The 27,427-nt window shown below is 43.1% G+C and overlaps 1 protein-coding gene across 1 annotated transcript in view; it reads left to right on the top strand.

Moving 5' to 3' along the window:
* Positions 1–27,427, top strand: part of dlgap3 (discs, large (Drosophila) homolog-associated protein 3) — a 119,926-nt gene continuing 92,499 nt past the window's right edge. Inside the window, exon 1 of the mRNA XM_061253626.1 lies at positions 1–177. The gene's annotated coding sequence lies outside the window, so the exon portion shown is untranslated. The remainder of the gene's footprint in view (positions 178–27,427) is intronic.

Below are 27,427 nucleotides of genomic sequence, written 5' to 3' on the forward strand. Positions count from 1 at the left end.
GGGACCGGTGTGCAGTGGAAGGGCGAGCGAAGCATAAACCACAAGAAAATAACAGACCTGCCAGGGGAACGCTGCCGGATTTCTCGCCTTCCTTTATGTCACGAATAGACGCTACATTTTAGAGGAATACTTGGTTTCACGGGGATGCGTGACTAACCTGCAAGAATTCAGAGCCAGGTAAGGTTTTCGACTGCTGGGGTAAGCGTTCAACTACTCAAACCAAGACAGTATTTTCTTCCATGAATCAAAACAAGTCCTGCATACTGTGGCTCTGAAATGGGACATTTTGAAGTGGTGTGTGCTGTGCGTTTGGTGCATGTTCACGACACTGAAAAGTAGACTATCCGCGCCCTTGTAATGCCCCAAGCAGGAGCCGCATATCATATAAAACGCGTCAGCCTTTTCAGCCAACAGCTATTGGAAGTTTTTCTTATGGAGCTGGATATATGATAGAGGGGTTTCGACACAAGAAATTAGTTTGAGATGCAGATGCTGTCATAGAGTGTCTGTTGAATCCTAAAACGGCTCCAATCGGTGAGTTCGCAGACCGTGAATACAAGTGTTGGGAAGAAATTCGGTAAACGCTTCGGAACACAGTTAAAGCATTGTTTGAGAGTTTTTAATCATGGGCGAGTACGGCGACGTCAGATGTTATATACAGTTAAAGTGATGAATCAGTTAAACTATCAGAAAAGGTAAATCAAGTGCAAATCTCCTGAGGACAGACTGCGAAGCGCTTATAGGCTACTCAATTGACTGAAATGCGCAGAGCATACCTTCCCATAACACAGGTTAGTTACTTATGTAAACTATTGACAGAGAAGGCTGCGCATCTTTGGTGTTGTGTCAGAATAGTAAATATTTGTTATTGCCTTTACGACGTTTAATTCATATGCATTAGTCCTTTTAACTGCAGCAGAACAACATCATTTAGCTGTGACTTGTGAAAGAGACCAGTGGGAAAGGCGCCGGTCTTTGATTAGTTTTACTAATTATGTTCTGTTCCAGCAGCGCAGAAACCAGATACGGAACGTAGAATGCGTCGGCTGCAGCTCTGCTTATAACAAAGCTCCATCGGTTTGCTCACTGTACTGTTGTAAAAATGTATGTTCACTCGATCGATTATTGTGCAACCATGTGTTTCCGTTGGGTCAACTACAATGTGCTGCTGCGCTTAATATAAGTGGTCAAGGTAAAACAAGTATGTACAGTCCCGCTTATAAGGCGATACATGTTTGCTAAGGAGAAACCTACTCAGAAAATGCACCTGCTCAAACACATTGTAACCCGACTGCATCACCATATACTGATTATGTGCATTCTGTGGTCCTAAACGAGAGTGGGGCTATTTTTTCTTCTCAGAACACATTCCTTTCTTCATGCCAGGTTATGTGTGAGAGAGTATGCAATTCACTGTTATCGTTAAAGCAACACGGGTAATATGTTCTTATAGTCATAGAGCCAAAGAAACGCCGCGAATTCGGCATTTAGCCAAATATTTACGGATTCCTTTGCTTTTCCATGTATTTATCTATTTATTTCTGGATTCCATGTTGAGTGTATTGTTTACATACAAACATTTTTACTGCTTTTTGGACAATGTGTGTGCAGGGAAACAGTGCAGTCAGTGGAGGGAGGTCTTGCATGAAGAGTGCCTCATAGGCATAGGGTGACAAAGAGCATTTTGAATTTGCAAAACAGAAATACACACATTTCGCTTTTTACATTTTTTTCTAGTATAGACCTAGTATAGTAGCAGGCATTGTAAAGTAGGTGAACAAGCTGGAGTTGGTTTTGATCAGCATAATTTATTAATTTTTCACATGCATATTTCATTCTTCACATACTGTGGTAAGGTTTTTGTTGAAGTTTTCAATCCTTCAACAAAAAGTAGGATGTCAAGCCAATAAACCAATTAGGGTTTACAATATATTCCTTTATGCCCAGGCCAATACTCAAACATTTTATGAATAGAATAATGAGCAATTCATATTTGTAACCATTCGAATTGTGACATTGGATAATATACTAAAATAATGTTAGTATATACAGTTAAGTGCTTAACTCTGGCACTCTCCTGAAACAGCACAGATGATCAATACTAATAAGAGCATAGCCAAACACCAGCTTAACCAGCTTGTTAATGCAAATATTTAATCAGCCAATCATGTGGCAGCAAATAAATGCATAAAAACATGCAGACAAGAGGTTCAGCTGTTGTTCAGGCCAAATGTCAGAATGGGGAAGAAATATAATTCAAGTGGCTTTGACTTTGGAATGATTGTTGGTGCCAGACGAGACTGGTTTGAGTATCTCATAAACTGCTGATCTCTTGGGATTCTCACGCACAACAGTCTCTAAAGTCTACAGAGAATGGTGCGAAAAAACAAAAATACATCCAGTAAGCAGCAGCTCTGCTGGCTAAAAATGTGTTGTTAATGAGTGAGGTCAGAGGAGAAGGGCCAGACTGCTCAAAGCTGACAGGAAGGTGACAGTAATGCAAATAACCACACATTACAAGAGTGTTATGCAGAACAGCATCTGAGAACACACAACTCATCAAACTTCCAAGTGGATTGGCTACAGCAGCAGAAGACCAATAAGTCTAAAATATGTCTAATAAATACCTAATAAAGTGCCCATTGAGTGTATATATTTGTAGGTTGTATAAATATTTCATAATAAATATGAGGTATCTGTTAATCAGTTGTAGGCTAAGTATTTCAGTCTGAACTTGCATTGGCAGTAGAAATTTGCAACATTGTTCAGAGCCTTATTGAGGCTGTGGGCTCAGGCCTTCTTATAGTCTGTCCGAAAGCTGTCCCACCTACAGCAGTTGAGAGCTGTTGGTGTTTTGAAAGTTGTATGTTGTACTCGCCCCCAGCCTCTAATTGTATTTACAGGGAAGCACATTACCTGTGCTCCGATCTCAGCCCTCAGAGAAAGCAGGAAAACAACAGCTACTGTACTGTATGTGCTATCTCCCAGGGCACCGTCTTGAAGCCCAAAGACTGAGGAGAGGTTATAACCTCTGATATGCTGTGACCTGAGTCCATCAGTGTCTCAATTTTTGTTTTCCCGCTACAAGATGTACTCTTCCAGTTGCCTGTGGGATACACCTTCTTATTTATGCGGAAGCCTTTAATTTATGTTTTAGAGGAGGAAAATTTCCTCTTTTCAAAATGCTCAATAAATAATGCTGAATGCTTTGTAATTAAGCCTGCCATTTTACATCTTGCATATCAGCTAAATTGCACCATTGTATGGCTGGTTAATGCACAAGGGAAATGCTTGATGCAGGGTCAGCCCAAGAATGGAAATGCTTGAGTTACATTTTAATACTGACCTGTTTGTGCATAGAATAAACTGTTGCTGTGTTGTAGTTTTCATCCGAGAATGTTTCTAACCATAGAGGTAAAATGAATGGGGCTTGAAGTACAGAATTTGATTGCCTCTTTTTATGGAGTTGTGTAATAGATGCTGATACACTACACTACCGGGGCTCAATATTTTCAAAGGTTGGAAATTGGGTTCCACTTTTGATGAAATCATCATTCATCCATGACTTTTGCTTCACAAAGTCATTACATGGGGATTGATTGAGGTAGAGGTGGGATATACAGTCGGTGCTTATTTATTTATATAAGATTTTTTATTGAAATATGCACTATGTAACCTCATCAGTATTTGAATTAAAATATAAACTGCAGATATCCTTTTTTTATGTATCAGTTGTGTAAAATAAAGGATCGAAAGGGTATTCACCCCTGGAATGGCTGTGATTACATTGAATTTGCTAAGGTAGCATTTTAAAGTATAATGGTGGCTACGGGACCAATGTTGCTTTATACTTTGCCAGATGGCAGAGCCAAGATGGCCGACAAGGGCAAAGCCTATCACTGGGTCTTGAGGACCCATGAAACAGACTCATGTGCCCTTCTAGTTGCCATCTTGTGCCAATTTTGTAATACTGGGCATCAAGCAAGGTGGTGATGATTCTGTTCTTACTCAGTTATATGAATGCAATGCACCCACACTTTTTTGGCTTGAGGGCACACAAGGACACTGAATCCGCAGGCTGAGCTAGTTTCTGTTGTACTGGTGTAAAAAAAGGAAGATTCATTGCCTCATTTCCAGTGCTATGTTTGTTTGGTTTGGGTCTCACGGTGCATGTTTCTGTTTGACTACAATGTGGCGGTGTGGAAGCACCCATATTCAGAAGATGGCGGAGCGCAGAATGAACGATAGCACGGCACATTAAAAATGCAAAGCGAGTGTAGACGTGACAGCTTAACTGTGACAAGCGCTGCTCGCAACCCCAGAAAACAGGGATTCAGCCGAGAGCTGCAGCCAGCGTATTATCATTTCCCAACTGAAGGAGCGGGGCGGTTGGGGGTGGTAACTGTAAAAACGTATCTGTCTGTGCGTAAAATCGAGCGCACAACCCTTGTAATCTACCTAGGCATGAAATTGTCCCATTCCACCCGGCCGACCAGCTCCATCCATGCAAAGAGGCCTGGGTGGTAGTCTGCGGTCTCTTTATCTAGCATGTCCGCTTGCCATAACTGTTGGGGGGTGGGGTACAGATGATGTAGACTTTGCAGCATTTACAGCCTACTGCAGAACACAGCACCCATAGAAATCCACAAACAGCTCCAAAGGAAGTGACGATATACGGTGCTTACAGTGGTATCTTACAAGCACATTCCGCTGCGGTGCATTAGAACATTAAGCTGAACCAAGAAGGATGGGAAGATCGGTCCCGATTGAGCAACTGTAGCAAGAGGCCCAACGAGAATTTGTTTATTTATTGTGAGCTGAAGATTTTTGTTGAATCCAATTTTTATTTTTTTATTCCGCCCTGCTTTTCACGCTCATTTCCCCAGCCCAAAAAAAACACTCAAAAGGGCAGCCATTACTGCTTTGTGTTCCACAAGAGAACACAAGTGTATATCCTGTTTGGGATAATTCAGCAGAAGGCCTTTCAGACTTCTCCAATAGCTTCTCTCTGTGTGCCAGGGACCATTAGATCTATAGATATCGCAGCCCGTGCTGCTCCTTAATTCATTCAGTTGCTCCTAATTAGTTGCCAAGGCTGTACTGTCAATTGAAAGGGAATCTTGAGAGAGGGAGTGAGATGGAGAGAGAGAGAGAGAAAAAGGAGAGAGCGGGAGAGAGAAATTGGTGAGAAATGGATAAGAAAATGGAAAATGAAGTACAGGATGAAGGGATAAGGATGAGGGTATGTTTTATGCTGGGCTTGGATGGAGAGAAAGAGCGATTGCATGGATGAGCGAGTGAGGGAGGCAGGGAGGGGTGACGAGCAGCAGAGAGGAGGCTGAACGTCGGCCAGGAGAAATGTAAGCGAGCGTTCATCTTTTCATCCTCACGCTAGTTTGTCTCCATGGTTATGCCACAAAGCGGGTCTCCCCGTGGGAGGAGCCTGCACTCGCTTGTGCTCATAAACCTGCTTTTCATTGGTGCTTTGATAATTACTAGCTGAATGGAAGCCGAAGACTTCATTGCGTGCTGCGTCTACATAGTAATCATCCAGCCTCCTGCTCAGAAGAATGACATCAATGGAGACTTTTGTTTCATTGACAAGGTTGTAAGGCGGATTGTAAAGGCTCATTTACGGTTATGATTCATGATGTTATTCTGGCTGTGGATTATTACTGTAATTAGTATTTGAATTATTTTCCTCATGTCGGTAATGCAATCAATCTTAATAGCGTAGTTATGTCAGAACATGCAGTTCTTTCACCTGCTGATAATATTGCATACTTATGGCATAATTATGTAAACAGTGAATTGTCAAAACCTTATACTGAATACATTTTATATCAGAATGATATATGAGTTCAATGGAGGCCAAATGCCTCTGCAATGTAATAGAAACTATTGGTATTGCACAAGACATTTGAGGAAAAAGTGTGGAAAAGATTTCATCAACAAAAGTAATGGAAGTCTGCTTTTCCATTTGTGTTTGAGGGAGAGGGAGGGGGGACGGAAGGAGTTTGGGAGAGATAGAGAGAGGGGGGAAGAGAGAGAGAGCACAAAATCCTTTTTTTATTGTTATACCTTCAGCATCTTTACTGAGGGTCACAATGTGTTCCATTCTGATGGCATTATGGGATGGCGCTCATTTCAAAGGAGGACTCACACGTAGAGTACAACACTGCATGCAGGCATGAGGGTGATCAGATGCACAACCCCCTCAGGCCAGGTGAGCGCAGCTGTTTACGCACAACAGAGGGCTCCCACACTCCCTGCCCTGCATGCTGCTGCCCCCACGGCCCTGTCTCATTCTGTCCTCATGACCCTGTCTCATTCTGCCCCTATGGCCCTGTCTCATTCTGTCCTCATGACCCTGTCTCATTCTGTCCTCATGACCCTGTCTCATTCTGTCCTCATGACCCTGTCTCATTCTGTCCTCATGACCCTGTCTCATTCTGTCCCCACGGCCCTGTCTCATTCTGTCCCCACGGCCCTGTCTCATTCTGTCCCCACTGCCCTGTCTCATTCTGTCCCCACTGCCCTGTCTCATTCTGTCCCCACGGCCCTGTCTCATTCTGTCCCCACTGCCCTGTCTCATTCTGTCCTCATAGCCCTGTCTCATTCTGTCCTCATGACCCTGTCTCATTCTGTCCTCATAGCCCTGTCTCATTCTGTCCTCATGGCCCTGTCTCATTCTGTCCCCACGGCCCTGTCTCATTCTGTCCTCATGACCCTGTCTCATTCTGTCCCCACGGCCCTGTCTCATTCTGTCCTCATGGCCCTGTCTCATTCTGTCCTCATGGCCCTGTCTCATTCTGTCCCCACGGCCCTGTCTCATTCTGTCCTCATGGCCCTGTCTCATTCTGTCCTCATGGCCCTGTCTCATTCTGTCCTCATGGCCCTGTCTCATTCGGTCCTCATGGCCCTGTCTCATTCTGTCCCCAGTTCCCCCGCCATACCTGCTGACTGATTGATCTGCTGATGAGACTAGAGAGTGATTGCTTTTCTTCGCCACTTCCAACGACGTGAGGTTGGCTGTTATGCCCTGGCCTGGAACAACAGTGTATGTGTGTAGGTTATGTGTGAGGGTGGGTGCGTGTGTGTGTTTGTGTGCCTGTGTCTGCCTGTGTGTGCGTGTGCTTGTGTGTGTGTGTGTGTGTGTGTGTGTGAGAGAGATAGTGTGTGTCTGCGTGTGCTGTGTGTGTGTGTGTGTGTGTGTGTGTGTGTGTGTGTGTGTGTGTGTGTGTGTGTGTGTGTGTGTGTGTGTGTGTGAGAGTATGTGAGAGAGAGAGTGTTTATGCGTGTGCCTGTGTGTATGTGTGTGTGTATGTTTGTGCATGTGTGTGTGTGCATGTATATGTGCCACCCAGTCTCATGGGATATAGGTACACACCTCTGAACACTTATTAGCAGGAGCATAATTATATTCTCACTAGTACACTTTGCTGCAGTTTCTAAATCAAATGTTCACTGGGGGTGTTAAAGGGAAGTTTACACTTTAAATGGCTGGAGAAGAGGCATGTTTGCTCTGGAGACGTGCTGCTGCTTTAGTGTAGTGGCTCAATCCAGCGGTTAGCACATTAGCTTCTCCTGTTTTATACAATGAGATATCAGACTGCTTGGCATGAATACACCAACTATATTAAATCAAAATGAATCAAGGAGGAGGGTCTGTGGGGTTTGGGGAAAGGCAATCTTAATTTCTATTTTTGTTCAATATTCTTCATTAATCTTATATTTTATTGTTAAAATCACACAGCCACAGGAATGCTAGTCTACCTAATACGTAAAAATGGGTGGCTCCAGAGGGATGTAATGTTACATGTTTCTTAAAGTCTAAGCTTCTTTACCACCCCTAGTGGACATTTAATTTTAAAACTGCAGAAAAGTGTACCTGTGAGAATGTAGCCATATTTCTGCGAATAAGATAGTTGCATTTTAGTGCTCAGAGGTAAGTACTGTGTTTCCCCCGAGACTGGGCTGTATATGTGAGTATGTGATTCTTCCATTGCGTCTCTCTCTTTGACATGCTCACACACTCTTGCATTCATCTTCTCTTGAGAGAGCATGAGATGCGGCACCACAATTTTGTCATACGTATTTTATTATTCAAGAGCTTTTTAGAGACACACCGCATTGTTTTGACAGATCACACAAAAAGAGAGCGGTGCGCTCTGCAGGTTTCAGTGCCCGTAAGAGCGACAAGCAGCGAATTTACTGCAGTATAGCAGGTTATGTATTCCAGCCTCTTGCGTCTCACTGGAATCACGTTCCTCTGTTCTACGGGAAGCCGTGTTTGCCTGATTCATCCTGGTTCTGGTAGGCCCTTCCAGAGACGGAACGAGCGGCGATGTTATGTTCCCAGTCATGGCGGTGTCATCGTGGCAGACCTCCTTTCGGTAGCGATCCAGGATCGTGAGGGCATTGGGGAATGGAACTGTCAGGAGCCATAACCGTGAAGTACCGGAGCTCCAGAACGAGAACTTGTTGTTCCTGTTTGCAGCGTAACACCCCCCCCCCCCCCCCCGCCACCCCCTCCAACCGCTAAAGCGGGTCGGCGTACTCCGGGAGCAAGGACAACAACGAAACAAAACCGCGTCGTCTCCCTTAGGGTCCGAGCGCTGTCCGGCCCGGTCTAGCTGCCGCACACCGGTCGGTTGATTGGAACCAGGCCCTCACCAGAATAACCAATGCTGACCTTAAGCAGTAGTCACCTTCAGACGGCTTCTGGGAAATGGAATCCAGTCCAAAGACGTTCGGCAGTGAAAGAGTCCTCTTTCTGCCCCCCCGAAAGAGCTACAGCTTCCTCGTGATCGATTGATCCTCCCCACCGAAACTTCACCGGAGAGCTCTCTCGGGGGTGCTTTCAGAAAATTAGACATGGGGCGTCTTGTAGCGATGCCACCCCCTTACTTTAGCGGCCCGTGGGGAGGGTGGGCTGTTCAGGAAAACACAGTCGATTGCATTCACCTGAGGCCCTTTTTGTTGTTTCCACGATATTCTCTTCTCTCGGCTAGTCACTGTGGGGAAGGATGGAGGAATGTGTGAGCAGCCAGAGACAGGAGAGGCACTCTTTCATTTTGGAGTTGCTGAGTCATTGTGAATGAGAAACATACAATATTTTTTCACACTTTCCAGGTGAGGAGACAGGGGCAGTGATTTTGCATGAGCGATTTTAATGGGGCGATTGGGCCCCTATACACACGTGTACACCGTTCTACACACAATGAGAGCGTACCAATGTACCCACGCACACACACAGAATGATCACACAGCAACACCTTACCAAAAAGAATAAAAAAATAAAACAGACTCAGAAAAGCACAAACACATACACACAAACTCCCTCTGGGGGTGTTATCGTCAGGAAGCTCTCCTCTCCCAGACTGTGCCAGACCCAAATTAAATATTCTGTTCACTGAGAGAGTTCACCCACACAGATTGGCCTGCCTGCTGCACTAATTGAGTTGGAAGCCCTGGCCTTAGTTACAGTCCTCTGTCTCGGAGTGAAGTGACCTCCGGTCCCAAAGATCTGACCCATAAATCCCAAGCCATCGCATTCCCATCTGCCGAGAAGGACACGCATTGTGTACGCGTGTTGGCATTTACACAGAGATCTCATTCTAATAAAACAGAAAGTCATTTAACAAATGGGTACACTGATGTATTGACTTAACACAGTATATTTTTCTGATGTCTAAAATACGGCCACAGCATACACTGTCGAACACGGAATGAGGCGAAACTGTGACAAAGATACAAATGTATGGCTTAATTTGTACGTGACTGAAAACAACAACCAGGGTGTGCAATTGAGTGCCTACGCTATGAAGCTGAGAGTAGTGGGGGGAAGTGAGCAAAATAAAATAAATTTAATACAGCAAATTTCTTTTGAAATTCCCTGTGAACAACTTTGTATTATTAACATTCATGACAAGTAAAACTCACTTCCATACACAGGAAATACAAATTGTAATTTGCCTATGTATGCGGATCACAGGCAAGATTGACAATCCAGCAGCACAAAGGAATGACGCAAAAGGAAAGTGCCCTTTATTGCCGTTTATGATCCATTCTACATGATTCTACATGATTTATGGTTTTTGCGGTGACATTTATTAAATACATTGAACCCAGCTACCCTCTGCAGCAGACTGTACGCTCATCTCGCACACATACAGTATGTTTTCTCATAAAATTTCAGTGCCAAGCTTTACAAGATGTTTGAAGCGAAGACGTTTCCCTGCCCATAGCATTTTTAATCATGCAATGGATTGATTTGAATTTCACATTTCAAAGGGGAGTTTTGTACGCCCAAGAATTGATGGCGCACGCACAAGGCTCTTCAAGTTCAGACACATTTCACTAGTTTTAAACATGGGAGATTTGCATATGTTAATCAGCTTAACTCATGCTGTAAGCCTTTTCAACTGGCAAAAACATTCAAATATTAAATTACCCAGAGAGGTTTTATGAAATGTGATTTTTTATTATGCATCCAAATTCTTCTAATTTGGTCAATATTATTATTATATGCTATTTTTTCATATTTTCATATTCATCTGCAAGGTTATTATGTTAAGGTTTAATGAATTGGTCATATGGTAACTAGGGAACTGCATATACGAGCTGGTTGGTGCCATGCATGGCAGCCAATCGCCGTCAGTGTGTGAGTGTGTGTGAACGGGTGAATGAGAAGCATCAATTTTACAGTGCTTTGGATAAAGGTGCTATATAGATGCCAACCATTTACCATTTACCATATACACATATTAAGTAGTGTAATTGTATAGCTTACTCCAAGATAGCTTTCTTACCTTTTTATTGTTCCACCATGTTGCAGGTTTGTTGGCCTGTAGTTAGATAGCACAGGGAGTTTGGAATATTTAATTATTTGTTATATTACATTTAATCTGGTATTTCAGTTGCTAGGAAGCCAGCCACTATTATGAAACCAGAGGCAAAGTGGCAAGCTGGAGGGGGTGGGGTGGTAATTTCAGCAGATCTTGTGGGTTTGGGGTGTCCTTTGAAAATTCATTGTGAAAATGTATTGGATCAAAACACTGCACCACTGTCAAAATGCCTATATACGCTTATCCTCTCCAATGGCATGTGTGTATTGTGAAGAGTAAGTTACTTTTAAATGGTGACCTATATAACCAGAGCAGTGTTAGTGATTTACTGTGCTTGAGTGTTGACGTAATTCTCTGCAGTGAACTGATTAGACAATCAGAATGGAACTATGTACTACTAGTGCCTGCACTGTCGTGTTAGAAATAATTATTGCTGAATATCTTTCACAAACAAAAATGTGAACTGATGTTCTATGGCTGAGTAAACTTCATTGAAACATTTTGAACATTTATTAAAACATTTAGAACCTGCAACTAGTAATAAGTACAACAAACCAAAATGTTTTTTTGTTTTTTGTTTGTTTCAAGACCTTATTAATTGTAATGCAGTTATTTACCTTGTATAATTTGCTGTATATGTCAAAGTTTGAGTTTAGAATTTTGTAGCCTTTAGGGGAAAAAAGAGAATACGTGTTTAACAGCACCTTCCCGGGAAATTGTGTTGCTTGACATATCACCAACTAAATTGCCTAGGCAAAACCGCTGTACACATGCATACCCAATAAACCCTTTCCCTGTTTATTTTTGCTGAGAGCAAGCTTTGGTGTTTCTGTGCCGTGCTGATGTTCCCCATTCTTCATAACAATATTATACCACCTGCCATCTTGTCAGGGCAGCATAAACAATGGTAAATAGGCTATTAGTGCTAATGATTAGTGTGGAGCTTGGTTTAGCCACACTGCTAAACATCACAGCAAGTTGCAGCCCACGCACATTATTTCACGCTCATGGGCTTATCGTCGCCGCTGCTAAAGAACAGCAGCCCATTTGTACAGCCAGCCATTTTGTTTCGCAGGAGCATTTCGGGCTAAATTCTTTGCTGAAGGGCAGAGCAGCCTTGCCCCACCTGGAATCTAGTCGGCTGTCTGGCACCCTAACCGCTGCTCTACATTTCCCCCGAATGACTCCCAGCGTGCTTTCATAGCGTCGTAAAACTCATTTAATGAACTCATTAAAAATTGAAGATACACACACAACATCAAAGGATGTTTTTGTAAAATATAAGATACAATTGCACCAGTATTTTCCTATTTGTTGTTGGAAGGCAGCAGGGCACCACAGATAAACACTCGTAATGAAGCAGAAATGCATTATGGGTTAGTGGGCCTATATTAGCAAAGCACCACAGGAGAACTACCTCTAGCTACAGAGCCTTGTGAGTGTTCCAGAGCAGAGAGATTCCTGCAGTTTTACCAGGGTACAAGATGTTCAGACTGCAGGTGGATTAGGAGTTCAGTGTATGTGGGTTTTGGGCAGGCTGAAGTGCACTGCAGCAGCAGTGTGACAGTGATCTACACCGCTCACTGCGCCCCCCCTGGCCCGAGAGCACAGTGCGTTAGCCACATCACACTGTGCAACACTCCACCCTGCCGCATAAGCTAACGCAATATTTTCAGAAGGTGAATTGACTGTTTTTATTTTTATTTAACCAACAACACCCCATTGGCATCAAACATTTATTTTACAAGGGCAACCTGAAAACTGTGATATTGTTAATGTTTAAACATACACTGTTGTGCCCAGGCAGGCACATAATGTGTAAGAGAGCATGTACACGGGATGCACGAACACTTCTCAATCAGCTTGAATAATGCACTGAATAATGAATCCATTGTGGTTATTTTTATCATCTTAATTTTGATGATGATCATGATAATTGGAAGCAATTATTTGATTGGCTGGGTGTCCTTATCTGGAAAGTCCTCCACTCTTAAATTACCTGAGTGACACTGAAACATAATTCTCTACAAGTTACATACAGTAAGTATGTTTGCTTTAGATGAAGCACAGGACTACAGGCATTCGACCCGGTGACCCCTTAGGTAAACCATACTCAACTGCCACTGCTGCGATATGAATGCATTCTGTCCTGTGGGGTAAGAGGCTTGCTTTGAGCTGTCACCATTTTCAAATTGTAATCTTCCCACTGCTTGATATTACTTTCTGCTGAATTAGTAGCACTGTATAAGAATTACACGTAAATCAGCAAATCAATAAGGTTTTATTTTTCAGGTTGGGAGAGTGGAATTGGACTAAGGCTACACAGTGTGTAAGGGACTGACAAGCAGGTGTGGCATGGATAATGAGAATTTGCTTATCATCTCTAAACTCGCTCTGTTCATTTGTCATGCATGGGGGATGGAGTGGTTAGAGAGGTACATGGTGAAATGTGTGATGTTGCCATAGGGCCCACCAATTTTGGACAAAGAATGATTAATTATGAATTGATGACAGGTCCTTGAGTTGAAGATGGGTGGCTTTCATAGGCCGGTGTCCTTGTTAACCCCAGTCGAAACCAACAGCGATGCGTGTCCTCCTTTTTCTTCTTTTCATTTTCTGCACCTTTGTCTGCGAACGGGGTAGGCGAGTGAGTGGGTGAAATAATAAATGTAGATGGGAAGAGAGGGATGAGAGAGAATAACAGATATTAGGAAGGGGAGAACCGGAGAGATTGGAGAGCAGAACATGTACAGTCAGTGTCATAGATTGAAAGGCATCGTGGGTAATGATCAATAATTTTAGAGATACAATGTTGTTCCTTTTGTCCCTCATGTCAATCCATGCAGAAAATCTTCATTTCTTCATCATGACCCTGTGAAGCAAATGCCTACTCAGGACAGGGGCTATGCCCTGCGGAGAAAAGGCCTCTTTGATTCTTCGATTGGTGTCATTCCTTTCCTCCCTGTGGCCTCCCAAGCAGTCACATCTTATGTAGTAATGAATTCATCATATCCAGGTGGAGTGTGTGTACGTGTGAGCATTTGTGTGTGCGTGTATTTGTGTGTGTGTGTGTGTGTGTGTGTGTGTGTGTGTGTGATGTGTGTGTGTGTGCATGCCTGTGTGTGCGTGCATGTGTGTCCTCCCTGCTGAAAAGTGACCACAGTTTGCCTGTTTGACTTATTCTCTTGATCATTAATAAAAAAGTAAATACTCCGGTTTTGCATCAGAAGGCTTCATTATGCTTATCGGCGTATTTTTATTTTTTTGTTTTTCATTTCCACTCATGTCACTCTCAGTCTCTTTTCAATTCCTTTTAGATCTTTCCTCTGTTGGCTAACGCAGCCTTGTTCTTCGTTTTAATTACGATCCCTGAATTGGGATTGACATTTCAATCTGACATTTTCCATACCGAGTATCAGTTCCATCAATGCGCAAATCCGCCCGTGAATTAATATTAGCTCTGCTCTGCATTGGTAACATCGGCTTGACTGCAGCAGCGTGCTGTGTAGGAGAGGCCTCAGAAGGAAGGGCTTCTCCCGCAGTAAACAGGGAGGTAACGAGGTGCCGCGTCTTTATCTCTGCCGTCCGCACTGCAGGAAGATTAAAGCGGAGCCGTCTTTTGAAGTTGGCAATGCAGCTCTCGTCGCATCTTCATGAAGATTGCCATAAAATGTCGGTGCGTATTAATCAGTCTACGATCCCTTTGATTTCAACTGCCCTTTGTGTCATCCTTTAGAGAAAGTTGAATCTTTTATGAAAATCAGTTTTCACCATTATATACTTGGACCACGATGAGCTAATAAATAAATACGTACATAAATGCTCATTTAGGATCATGTGCATTTTCTTTTTTTTCTTTTTCTTTTTTACATAGCGTGATAACTTAAGGTTGTATTTTAAATTCCATTAAATAAATGTTTCCAGGAATTAATACGAAGATAAATGGAGTGGCTCGCTGATTCTGTAAATTACAGGCTACATTCAGACAGCCACATCAGTCTGCCATATATTTGCCTTAATGAACAGTTTAACATGCAATGTCAAGTGATAATTACAAAAATTATGAACAGTGTAGAGAAAGGTCAGCACTCTCTTGTCTCAAAGACTGACACTACTGTAATGACAGGTTGCCTTGGATTTGTGGTGGCTGTCTCATGTTGAGCATTGCACAGTAAACACTGCTAAATATTTGAAAGTTTGTCCAGTTGCTCATTGACCATCATACATATTTAATTATATGAGTCCTGTGCTGCAGTAGGTTTTTAATCATTTATGTAGCAGATTATTTTGTAAAGATTCAAGGTAATCTTTACAGAAAAGGCTAATCATAAGAGCCTCAAAAAAGCAAGGTATTAAAAATGAAATGCTCAGCTAGTCTTACAAAAATACGCCAATCATATTTTTCTTTTATGTACAGTGGGCGCCAGAATTATTGGCAAACTAAAAATGGAGAGAAAAGGCTGCATATAATAAACAACATGGATAATGCTCTATATTTCATATTCAAACATATGGGCAAACTGTACAGTTCTATTTCAATACATTTACTCATGTTTTTTATTTGGTAATCTTATTTTTTCTTGATTTTCTGAAGTGATCCCGAGGTTTTCAGCAGTCAAGAGGGGACTGCAGAACTTGCAGGTTTATAGAGAGGTCTCAGAAAGGATGACATTTGGCTGAGAGAGAAAGCAGGTCCATCTCGGAGAGTCTGGTCCTAATTAAAGTGATATTCCGAACCGTCTCTGAGGGATGTGGACATGTTAAAGCAGACCTTTGAGTCAGGGAGGTATGCTGGCTGAGTGACATCAGAATAACTCACAGAAAACCACAACCAAAAGATCATCTGCGTTTGTGTAAGTGAACTAAACTGTGGTTACATTCATAAATATCTCCATCCATTTTACTTTATAAAATATTTTGTTGTGTTATTGTTATAATGTGACATAAATCACACGACTGAAGAAGGCAAAATTAATTAATATAGATGGCCTGCAATAGTATTTCCACAATCACTCACAAAATTGGTGATAGAACATTCAAGTCAAGGATAAGCTTTTAATAGTTATGAAATATCCGACTGTTTGCAGTAATATTCTGTCACTGCCGTTGTTAAACAGAGTTCTATTGGCAGATCATTCCCAAAGTAAAACTTAAATAGAAACTCCTGAGCTCAACCAGTATGGAACAAAGAGTGTACAATGTTTATACTCTCTCGAGTGATAAGTGAGTCTGTTGACTCAAGCCTTGGAAAGGACATAAATTGGCTTGTGTAACGCCTGAGGGATTTTGAATCTGTACCATTTCGGAGAGCCGTTTCACAGCATGATTTTGGATGGATTTGGCACGGAAGAGAAGTTAAGGCCAGCAGCTTAAATCTGCCTCTTCATTAAAAAGCTTGCTGTGGGACTGTCCGTCAAGCTCTGCTGCTGTCCACACTCCACGTCACAGCTCTTCAACCTGATCACAACAGAGTAGCCATCCTTTTCCCACCCGCGGCTCTTCCTCCCTCTTCAGCTTCCTCTTTTATTTAGAGTCAAGGTTCGTCCTGTCTGTTCATCTTCCTCTTTGATTCAGAGTCACTGTTTGTCCTGTCTGTTCATCTTCCTCTTTGATTCAGAGTCACTGTTTGTCCTGTCTGTTCATCTTCCTCTTTGATTTAGAGTCACTGCTCTTTATTTCTGTTCATCTTCCTCTTCCTGATTTATAGTCACAGTCTTTATCTGTTCATCTTCCTCTTTAATGTATTCACTGCTGCTTCTTTCGGTTCACCTTCCTGTAGAGCCATCGCTTTTCTTCCTTCCTGTTCATCTTCCGTTTCTGTAGTCGCCGCTCTTTCTCCGGCACTTCTCCCTGTCGGCCACGCGCAGTCTGAGAGCTGGGAGCAGACGGGAACCTCATCAGTAAGCAGCGGGTCAGAAACGCACATTATTCACCTAACAACCCCATGAAACCACCTCTCAAGCCCCATCGCTCCACAATGCTCTGGGGAACCAGAGACCCGCAGCACAGTGAATCAATTTATACAAATGGCATTACCCATTCTGTCCCGTCCCCCCCCCCGACTTTGGCAAAGTTTACAATAGGCTTTCAGTGAGGCGGTGGTAGGACGGCTGGGTAATGAAAGTGCGCCGTGCCCGGATCACAGTTAATCTGCAGGCAGCAGCTTCACCTGAGCCTGCGTGCGGTGGGGGGGGGGCGAGTGGGGGACCTGCAGAGCCGCGATAGCAGACGGTGAGACTCGGACCGCCGTCTCCTTTTAAACGCCTATCTTTTCCCCGCACGCCGCCGACCGTTGCAGCCTGCCCTCATAAATAAATGAGATGATCAATTGGCCGGGCTGAGCAGAATAGCAATCTCCGCCTGCTGGCGCTGGGAGCCAGAGCCCTCCCGAACGCAACAGCGCTCTTCAGTGTGCGGTGCCAGTTTCCCCGGCTCCTCTTACGAGAGATGCACATCACAGGGAACGCCGGAAGGGGATTGTAGGGGTGAACCTGGATCAGAGCGCTTCACCTGCCGTTTTAAGCCCTGTTGAAAACTGTTTGTTGGGCGACTCAATGATGCTGTTTTGTTCAGGCCTGTCTCAGCATGGGTGAATGAAACCAGAGCATTACGCTTTTAAGACCTCTCTATGCTGGTCGCTCACTGCAGAACAATTCTGTTGTACCAATTGGTACAATTGGCCTTTTGGCTCTGTAGTCCAGCACGTTGGATTTGAAATGAAGGCCCAGAGTTGTGCCAATGAGTCCAGGAAGCCATTATGAGCCTGAGATATAAGAAAAAAGCTCTTGTGAGAAGTGTCACGTGGGTTAAAACAACCCATGAAATAGTGTGGCTGAGTGAGTGACTGAGTGACCTGAATTTGCCACTTTCCGCCCATGGCCGCAATGCTGCAGTGCCTCGCTGTGTGAAAAAGTAGTAGAAGTAAGATTTCAAGCCTAAGTATAAGACTAAAATATTTCTTGCAATGTACTTCTTTTTCAGGTTTTTGAAGTGCTGTTGTTTCAACATGCTTCAAGCATGTCAATGTAAAGTAAGCAAAAAATCAATTCTATGAATTATTGACCATAAATAAAAAAGCAATTCATGTTAAACTGTGAGTCACACACGCTTGCCAACCTAGCCCTTTGGGTTACTTACTGTATTGATTTAAAAAGGAAATGAATTATGTACAAGATCCCCGGCCCCTCCCCCACTCCTGCGGGGTTAGTTGTGTGTAAGAGTTCGCATGTCTCACAGGCCGGCTAAAGATGCTACCTGCGGCCTATAGCGAGATGCTAAACCTTCAGAGAGAGAGAGAGAGAGAGAGAGAGAGAGAGAGAGAGAGGGAGAGAGAAAGAGAGAAAGAGAGAAAGAGAGAAACAGGCTTTGCATTTGATTTCCGCGGGGGGGTTATTTTGGGGGCAGCTGGGCTGTTGCCCTCCGCCTGCGGCTGGGGTGATAAGCTGACCCCTCTCCACGACGCTGGTCAGCCTGGATAACTGGGCGGCTGTGCCACGCCTTGGCTCCGACTGGCTCTGGATACTGTTCAGCAGTCTTTCCAGGCTGAGCCAACAGGCTAAGGTGTCCATCTGTGTGCTCCCCCAGTGGAGCATGTCGTCCTAATCGCCAAATATTGAATCATTATCACATATTGCAAAGGACACCATGGCCTCCGAGTTTAGGTAAAGGCAGTAGCCCAACTAATTATTTTTCACACATTTACTTCCCTGTTTTGTTTTATTCCCAAACGTTTAATGGTGACTCACATTTGAAAGTCCCACCAACCAATTCAGCATCCTCTACCCTGCAAGAACCAAAAAATAAGTTGTAGTTTAGTTGTACTATATTGAGACGGTTTTGCTAATTTCAAGATTTGCCATTGGGGTAAGAACATTTAACTTGTCAGGCAAACTAACTTAAACCAAGCTAATATTTTCTACTTAAGAGAAAAAAAGGATGTTAAGTCACATTACAAGACTAAAACAGCAGTTTGTGGATTAGGGAGACTGGGGGTCAGTGTGTTCTGTCTTCACAGGGCAGCACAGCCAGGGCACCTGAAAACAGACACCAGGTACACTTTACCGCTCTCGGGACCCATAGGCCCAGTGATTGCTGGCATTATAGTACAACCCTACTTTCCAAAAAAAGACATTTGTATCAAATCTGGGGTAGTTCCCAATGTGAAACATCAGTCAGTCCTACTGTGGCAATCGTGCAGTCTTGAGAATACCAGCTCTGTATCAAGAGCGCTGCTCATTTTCTGCAGATATGCTGTCAGCGTTCCCTCTGTGGCTGGCAGTGACGTGGGTTGGCACGGTACCTCTGTAGACCAGCTGTGACGGTCAGGCAGGCCACGCGCAGTGGAGTAGACCCCTGCGGGCACCTTTCCAGGGGCGCCTACATTCGCCCAGCGCCTTCTGCTCTGCACCCGCGTCTGTTTTACTGCTGCAACAACCGCGGATTAGGAGTCATCGGGGAGTGCTTCTTACCACCCCGCTAATGAAGGGAGGGAGGGGAGAGGGAGAAGACGGAGTGAGAAAATGAGTGTGTGAGAGAAAGAGAGGGGAGAAAGAGGGAGATGCACTGAGGGAGCGAAAGAGTTGGAGGGAGAGGGAGATGTGCAGATGGAGAGAGAGGTGGAGAGAGAGAGGGAGAGGATTGAAAAAAAAAGGGGGAGAGAGATGCGTGCGGTAGAGGATGGCGCACTATGCAAGAAGCCCAAAGCAGGAGCAAAGCTGAGGAGGATTCCAGCAGTCACCATGGCAACCCTTAAAGGCCAGTCCCCAATGCAATTAGAGGCGATTTGGTCTGAGGTCTGAGGGCCTTGGTATATTAAAAAAGGAAATAAACAACGATGATATGGCCGTATCATGAGGAATAAAAAGGCAGCGTAACCTGGAAGAGTCGTGGAGGGGGCTGTGAGTAATGATTGAGATAAATCTACACCAGAGGATGGCCATGTTCCCCTCCCCCATCGGTTTACTCTGGTGGGTGGGGGTGGGGATGTTAGTGGTGGTGCTGTGGTGGTGGGGAGGGGGGGGGGGTCATTGCAGAGAGTAAGATCTTGATGGGTTGGGATCTTAGAGGAAATGATTGTCCAGCCAAACAGAAAAAGGCAAGCGATAGCCTGTAAATACAGAAGATCAATATTAAAGAGGAGCTGTTTGATTTAGGGAAATGGCAAGGGATGAGGGCTAAGCCAATACGCTATTTGAACTGAAATTAAACTTGGATCGGGGTCTTCTGTGATGTGACAGCACAGATCTGGCCTGGTCGGGGTACACTAGCACAAGAGGGGAATGCGGGGTGGTTTGCTATTAACCTCGACTTTAACGACATTTCATAGATTAGTGCGGGTAGTCAGGGCTTCTCTCTCCCTGGTTTTAGAGTGCAATTACACACAAAGAGAGAAAAAGCGGACTGTCAGAAAGACTGAACAAAGCGGCTCAGGCAAGCGGACCGGAGATGGAGACGATTGGCGAATCTGCCCTGTCCAATTCCCCAGGGCTCAATTAAGCTACGGCTTCGCTGCCCCACATCTGGATTGTGGACCAACATTCCCCTGGTATCACATCAGCTCTTCATGCAAAAATAAATACAGTGAATGTACTTGCTACTGTTGTTCTCCATCTTATTAATGTCCACTACTCGCCTTTCACTTACTCAGGAACCACTCATGCCGGCCAAGATTGAAGTTGTCCTTTCTGCATTTGAACCCATAACCCCTTTGCCCTCTTAAGCCTGCTTAAAGCATTTCAGACCGCAGGTCAAGCTGCGGTTGCATGCATTTTCAATCGGCCACTTAACTGGATCGACCCTATTGGACGATTTTGTAACCGCTCCATGCTTTTCAATCAAATCGCGAGGCGGCTCAAGTTAGTTTGCGCTGTGTTCCGTCTTTCTTAGTATACACACAGCTGTGGCTTTCCTCAGGTTAGCATCCATGAAACAGTTTGTATCTGGTCATCTGTGGTGACTCACCACCTCATTGCTATCATTGTATAGTGCCTTTTATCTTTCTCTCCCCCCTCTCTCAGGACTGTTAACCATCATATTAAGTTTGGGGTCTATGATCCCATTCATTGTTTCACATCGCTTAAAAACCAGCTGATACTTTTTTTATTCTTGATGGTAATAATGATGTTTCTAATTTTCTCATTTGGTGGGATTAAACAGCAAACATGAAATCAACATAATGCTATGTTTTCAATAGTCCTGTACAAGTGTGGTATTATTATTATTATTATTATTATTATTATGCATATTATTTTGTATTATTATTATTATTATTATTGTTGTTGGCCTTCATAAACATGGTTTGGCAATTACCAGATGTGATAAAAATGCTGACCAATTCTGCAGAACTTTCAGGCAAATTAATTCCCAGCATTGGCAAACCACCCATTAAATATGACTTGAGAAATATGACTTCAGAGAAAAACTGCAGTCTATATTTAATTCTTGTATCGCTGAGCTGGTCATGTCTTTGACTTGTTTAAAAATGCAGCAGTTTGTTTCCCTCCGGAAATGTTTTATGTTTGTTTTTTTTCCTGCAACAGTGTGCTGTGCCTTATGGAGGAAAAGAAATCAGCAAACAAAGAAGAGAAAGTTTAGATGTGGAAATGGTTCCCTGAATTAAATAAAATGGTTTTTTAGTAAAACCAATTTGTTCATTTGAAGTTTGACACATTTCTTCCCCGTGAAAAGTATTTCTTGGTAACACCGTGCACACATTTTGTAAGATAAATAAATTAATAAATTATATTTAATTACTTGAGTAGAAACATTATGCAGGTCTGTCAGGTGTGAGTATAAATACACTGGAACAAAGACTGAGGTTTCTTTAGTTATATCCTAACACTGTGTATGTTGTTAAGCATATTTTGATCAACCCTTCAAATAAATACTAGACCTACTATTTAAGTACTATTGATATTGTAGTAGTGTATATTATTTTGAAATGATAACATCAATGATTTGGCTGCATGGCTCCAATTTTAAATAGCATTTGTGTCCTGTGATAGTGGGCTGTCCAATTTATGGAGTGTTTTCCAAGGATACATTAATGAAATATATAGCTGGATATTATATTGGATATCAAACTCAATAATGTTGATTTGACATTGCTTTGCCTCTAAGATCTGATATCAGTAAGAATATGAGTTGTAATTAGTCCATTCATATCTGCACAACTAAATTGGTTTTTATTTATTTATTTCGCTCATTAATATTTTGTCCGAGTTAATTTCCCGAGGCTAGTTATTGTTCATGTTTTTGTGCAAAATACATGATGGGGTCTTTTGGTATTTCGTTTCTTCATTCCCCTATTTTTCTGCACTCTCTCCCATTAGGGCAGAGATCTCATTAGAGGCAGGTACAGCATGTTCAGTAGAACTGAGACGCGCAGTCTGTTCAATTCCCTTTCACTCTTTAATTGCTGTGCAAATTTGCATAGCTCTAACAAGAGAGAGTGAGAGAGAGATAGATAGAGAGAGTGAGAGAGAAAGAGGGAGAGACAGAGGGGGGGTGCTAAGATTTGTACACAAACACTGTACCAATGTCAGGAATGAAAACAAAGCATGGAAACCAATTCATTTTTATGCTGTGAATGCAACATTTTTACATTTTCATAAATATAAATGAAAGCTGACAGTCTGCACTTTAACTTCATATTCATTAAAATCCAATGTCATGGAGTACAGAACCAAAACAACAGAAATTGTGCCACTGTCCAAATACTTAGGGACTGCCCTATGTATAGGCCATATACTGTATATGTTTATAGCATTTTTCATATATGAACAGTATGAAAATGAATAGGTGAACCGGTGTGTGTCATGGCGCTGTGTCAATACCAGTAATTCCCAAACAACTCTATGCGACCGTGTGTGGAGAAAGCCTTTTCCTCTTTAATCTCCATGTCAGTGTTGCCTGAGAAAACAGAAACCCCGTTCTCATTTTTTCTCATTCTACGCTTCAGTGCCAGCATAGTCAGAGCGATGGCTCCAATAACCGCATTAAAGGTAAAGGTGTTTGTGTGGTTTGGACTTTCCCTATTAAGCAGCCCCTGCAGAAATCAGCAGTTTTCATTTGGTATGTTTGTCCCTGCATCCCTTAATTTCTGCCACCAAAAAAACGATGGCTGAAAAATACATCGACGACATGGGTGAACATCCTATCGAGGCCCATGGCAGTGAACTGCCCAGCCTCCTCCCCGTTCATAGCCTGCTCTGGTACATTGTGATATGTCAACCTCTTAGTGGATAGCACCTTGACACTTGTGCTTATTCATGTAGTCTTGCCTGTTACTAGCTTTCTGACTAAATAATTTAATCGCTATAGCTACATACATAGCTAAGTGGAACCCAATCTTCACAGTGTATTCAAATGTATTGTCAACATTACATAAATCCAACATTTATGCAATATGAATTGAATAAAAATGAAGGTGGCTTTTTCATCTATCATCTATCATCATTCATCAAGATAATATCCAAAGTGTCATAATTACTTGTAAGAAGGGTAAACATCCACCTAGCTAACAAATGTTAGCTGTTCACGACTGCTAGCTAGCTAGTTAACATACCAGTAGCTGTTCTTATGCAGGCACAAAACCATGTTTCAAAGGGCACAATTAAGTCATAGTATTATATCCAATAAGAGGCTGGCAGATCACAATTGTGAAGGAGCTGTATGTTGCCCAGAGCCGGTTGTTCAGGGGGATCAGCCTGTACAGTACACTGCCCCTCCGTGCAATTCCAGCAATGAGCTAGGGTCCCTTTGGCTTCATTGCTCAAAGCATTGTGTTTTATTGAGGCTCACCCAATTAAAATGATTGCCTTAGTTTGCTTTGGACTTTGAATGCAAAGGGGAGGGAGAAGTTGTGCAAGCATTTTCAGCTTCGCTTTATTAAACCAGCCTTCCACAAGCAAAAAGTCCCTGGGGAAGGGCTTTACTTTAAACCCTGAAAATCCTCACAGGTTTTATTGACTCTGATTGTACATTGTCATGTTGGATTCCTACAGTATAACTGGTTAGGAAGAAAGTTGGAAGCAATCTTTTAACACCAGAGCTTTGGAAGCACAGTTGGACATGTTAGTTTGTGTGCCAGTGAAATGCAAGGGCACCTCAGTACATGACCATGTCAAATGTTAAGTCGAAAGAGAAGACAATGTTAGTCTCCGGAGGTCATGTCTCTGTGCTGTTATTAATATTGCCCGTATCCATACAGTACTGCCTTTTATTTAATACTCTGGTATTACGAAAAGTCTTCCAATTGTTATTCCACAAACAGTAGGTTATTGAGATCACAACTGTACAATGCTCTTTGTGAGTGCTCCTTGACAACCCCTTGTGGAACCAAATTGCTTGATTTATTGACTGATTGACAGATCTAGGCCGTATCATTTTTAGAGGTTTATACTAGGCTTCTGATATATTCCCTACTCTTTCAAAGAGATGGAGGACAGACAAAGGAAAGAGGCTTCCAAATACCCACCTCATCCCGGTTTTGCCTTAGCGCTAACCGCTCTGTTGAGTCTACTGCAAGGCCACATGCCTGGCCCCTCCCGCACACTGAGTTCATCATCCCACCTCAACTGTCAATCATACCGGTCATGTGATTGACAGCTGGGCTGCGTTAGAGGGAATGTTGCTCTGTTCCGGGCGATAATGCCTGTTGTCTTTTTCTGTTCTCGAGGGGCAGGCTTTTCTCAGGTCTTTTCTCAAGTTAGGCAGAGAATGCTCAGCACGCAGCCAGAATGCTTAACACTTACGGTGCAGGCAGAGCAGCGTGGTCTGTTTGCTCTCGACTAGTTTAACATGATGGGGTTAACATGTTTCTGTGGACGGGTGGTACAAGAAATAGGTCAGACAAATGGACAGGGCAATTAACAGCTGTCTAAAGAAACAGACAGAGACAAGGAGACAAAGAGTGCCAGAATGAGAGAGATAGAGAGATAATAAACTGTACTTGTGGCAATCCATGCATTCTTAAATATTTTAAAATTTTGTTTCTGCTGATTCTTTTCTTCCCAAGCATTCCATACAGCAATAAGGTAAAATATTAATGTATACAATTATACTTATTTATTCATTGCATTTATGTGCAGGTGTTAACTATACACTGCAAAAATAAGTCAAATTGAAATATTGAAATAATATTTCTTTTACTTTTTTTTTACTAATGGCTAAACAAATAGTATTGCCAATGAGGTAAGTTTGTCACATTTCAAGATTTGCCAGTGGGGTAGGAAAATTACACTGTAGAAACTGTAACTTAGAACATGCTAATATGTTCTACATAAGAGGAAAAAAAACTTGTTTGCACAATGATTATTTTTTGCAGTGGATACATTATTATTATAAACAGCTTCTATATATCAATTGAGTGCAATCACATTTTAATCTTGTTTCAGGTGTTTGATTTTCCATAAGATAAGGATGCATAAACAGAAAAGTTATATAGTGATGTATATGAAATATGTAATATATCATATAAAATGCACACATTCAGTGATGTCAGACTGTGATTAGATACTGGTGGCTAGGGAGGTAGGGAGCGTGTCATCAGGTTAAACAAGGGCAAGTGGCAAACAACAGACAGCGCCGCGCTCCGTAATTAATGGCAGCAGATCTTAATGGCTTGCTTCGTCAAGGGTGGCTAGCCTCCCCTGTCCACCTCTCCCTCCTCTCCCTCCTCCTCCTCCTCCTCCTCCTCCTCCTCCCCCTCCCCTTTCCCCCTCTGCTTTCTGTTGCCCCCGTTTTGTTGTCTCGTTTTGGGACGGTAGGCCAACGCCGGCGCTCGGGCTTCACAGAGGAAGCTCATGAATGTGAAAGAGGGGCCTGCTGGGTAATTGAAAGGCGTGTGGTTGGCAGGAGTCAGGCAGCCGCCCGTTTATCCGCTCAGCACAAGAAAGAGTGCCGGCTCGCTCGACCCTGCCACACGCCAGCTCCCCACCCCCTCTCCCTCTCTCTCTGTCGCTCTCTCGCTCTCTCCCTCTCTCTCTCTCTCTCTCTCTCTCTCTCACTCTCTCTCTGTCTTTCTCTCTCTCCCTCTCTCTGTCTCTCTTTCTCTCTCTATCTTTCTCTGTCTCTCTCTGTCTCTCCCTACCTCTCTTTCTCTCTCCCCCTCCCTTCCTCTCTCCCTCCCTCTCTTTCTCTCTCCCCCTCCCTCTCTCTCCCCCTCTCACTCTCTCCCTCTCTCTGTCTCTGCCTTTATCGCTCCTTCCACAGAGAGCTCCACATCACCAGGCAGTGTCAGCCCCTGCTTTCATGTTCGCAACTGCTGGCAAATTCCTTGATGTGGGACATCCATAGGCCTTTTTTTTTTTTTTTTTTTAGGGAGGGGGGGGTGGGGGGTGTCTTCATGGATAATGAGAGTCCACTAAGTACAGCAGAGAATAAGCTGGATGGATTGATGGTACTCTTAAAGTGCTTAGTGTGCAGAGATCAATGTATGTTATTCAAAACTTGTGATATAAGAATATTTGCATTACTGCTCACTCCAATTGGTTACTTATTAACCTTCTGTTGCATTATTATTATTATCATTATCACAGTGGTGTTATACAATTATCACTAAGCTTTTGTAATTTTTTATCACCGCTTCTTTCTTTTAATTAAGTTACAGCCGTGCACTGGCAGCAATACAATCCTAGAATATGTTCTTGGATTGATTAGCTGTAAGAAATTGGCCCCAACTTACCGAATTTGCCTAAATTGATATATTTAACCTCAGTTATGGTTCTAGCTTGTGGGAAAAATGATTGAAAAGCAATAATGTTTGGACATGTATGCATACATTGCTAATGTGGACATTCTGACCATGAAAAAGTGATTTAATAGAATCCTACTTATTGATTGTTTATTGTCCTGTACAGTATTGTATGGCATGGGAATCAATTGCATTCTTGCATCAAAATATTGACATAAACACTCAAGTAATATTGGTAGAAATTAATATGAAGTATACCCCATGTTCTGTCTTAATGATAGCAAAGTATTGGGAAAAAGCAAACCTTCTACCTTGACGGTTCTTGCAATATTTAATAAGAAAACTGTCCCATAGGAGACTCTGTTCAAATTACTGGTGAGAAATATCTATAGCCTAGTGCAATTTTAGTAGTTAGAGCTGCTGAGACAGTCATGGAGAGAGTGTCGGATGGGGTGAAGAGAAAGAATGAAATAAGTGCTCTGAATGAACCCGCCGTTCACTCTCACCCCTGGCTTATCCTGTCTGAATATCCTGTGTGACCTGGCTCACTGTCCATCAGCATGGTGCTTTCTGAGGCTCTCATAATGTTCCACATCATGTCCGCAGAGATAACACCAGGGCTGAGGGAACCTCTCGGAAACGCGCTGGAGACTGACACTTTCTTTATCTGCCAACGCAGCTTCTCTCAGGCAAAAAGACACCCACATACACGCACGCACGCACGCTCGCTCGCACGCACGCACATACACACACTCACACACATACACTCACACACATACACACACACACATGCACACACACATACTCGCACACACAAATACACACATACACACACACGCACTCGCACACACACACATACACACACACACACTCACGCACGCAC

The sequence above is a fragment of the Conger conger genome, chromosome 9 (genome assembly GCF_963514075.1).
Source record: "Conger conger chromosome 9, fConCon1.1, whole genome shotgun sequence".
Classification (NCBI taxonomy): Eukaryota; Metazoa; Chordata; class Actinopteri; order Anguilliformes; family Congridae; genus Conger; species Conger conger.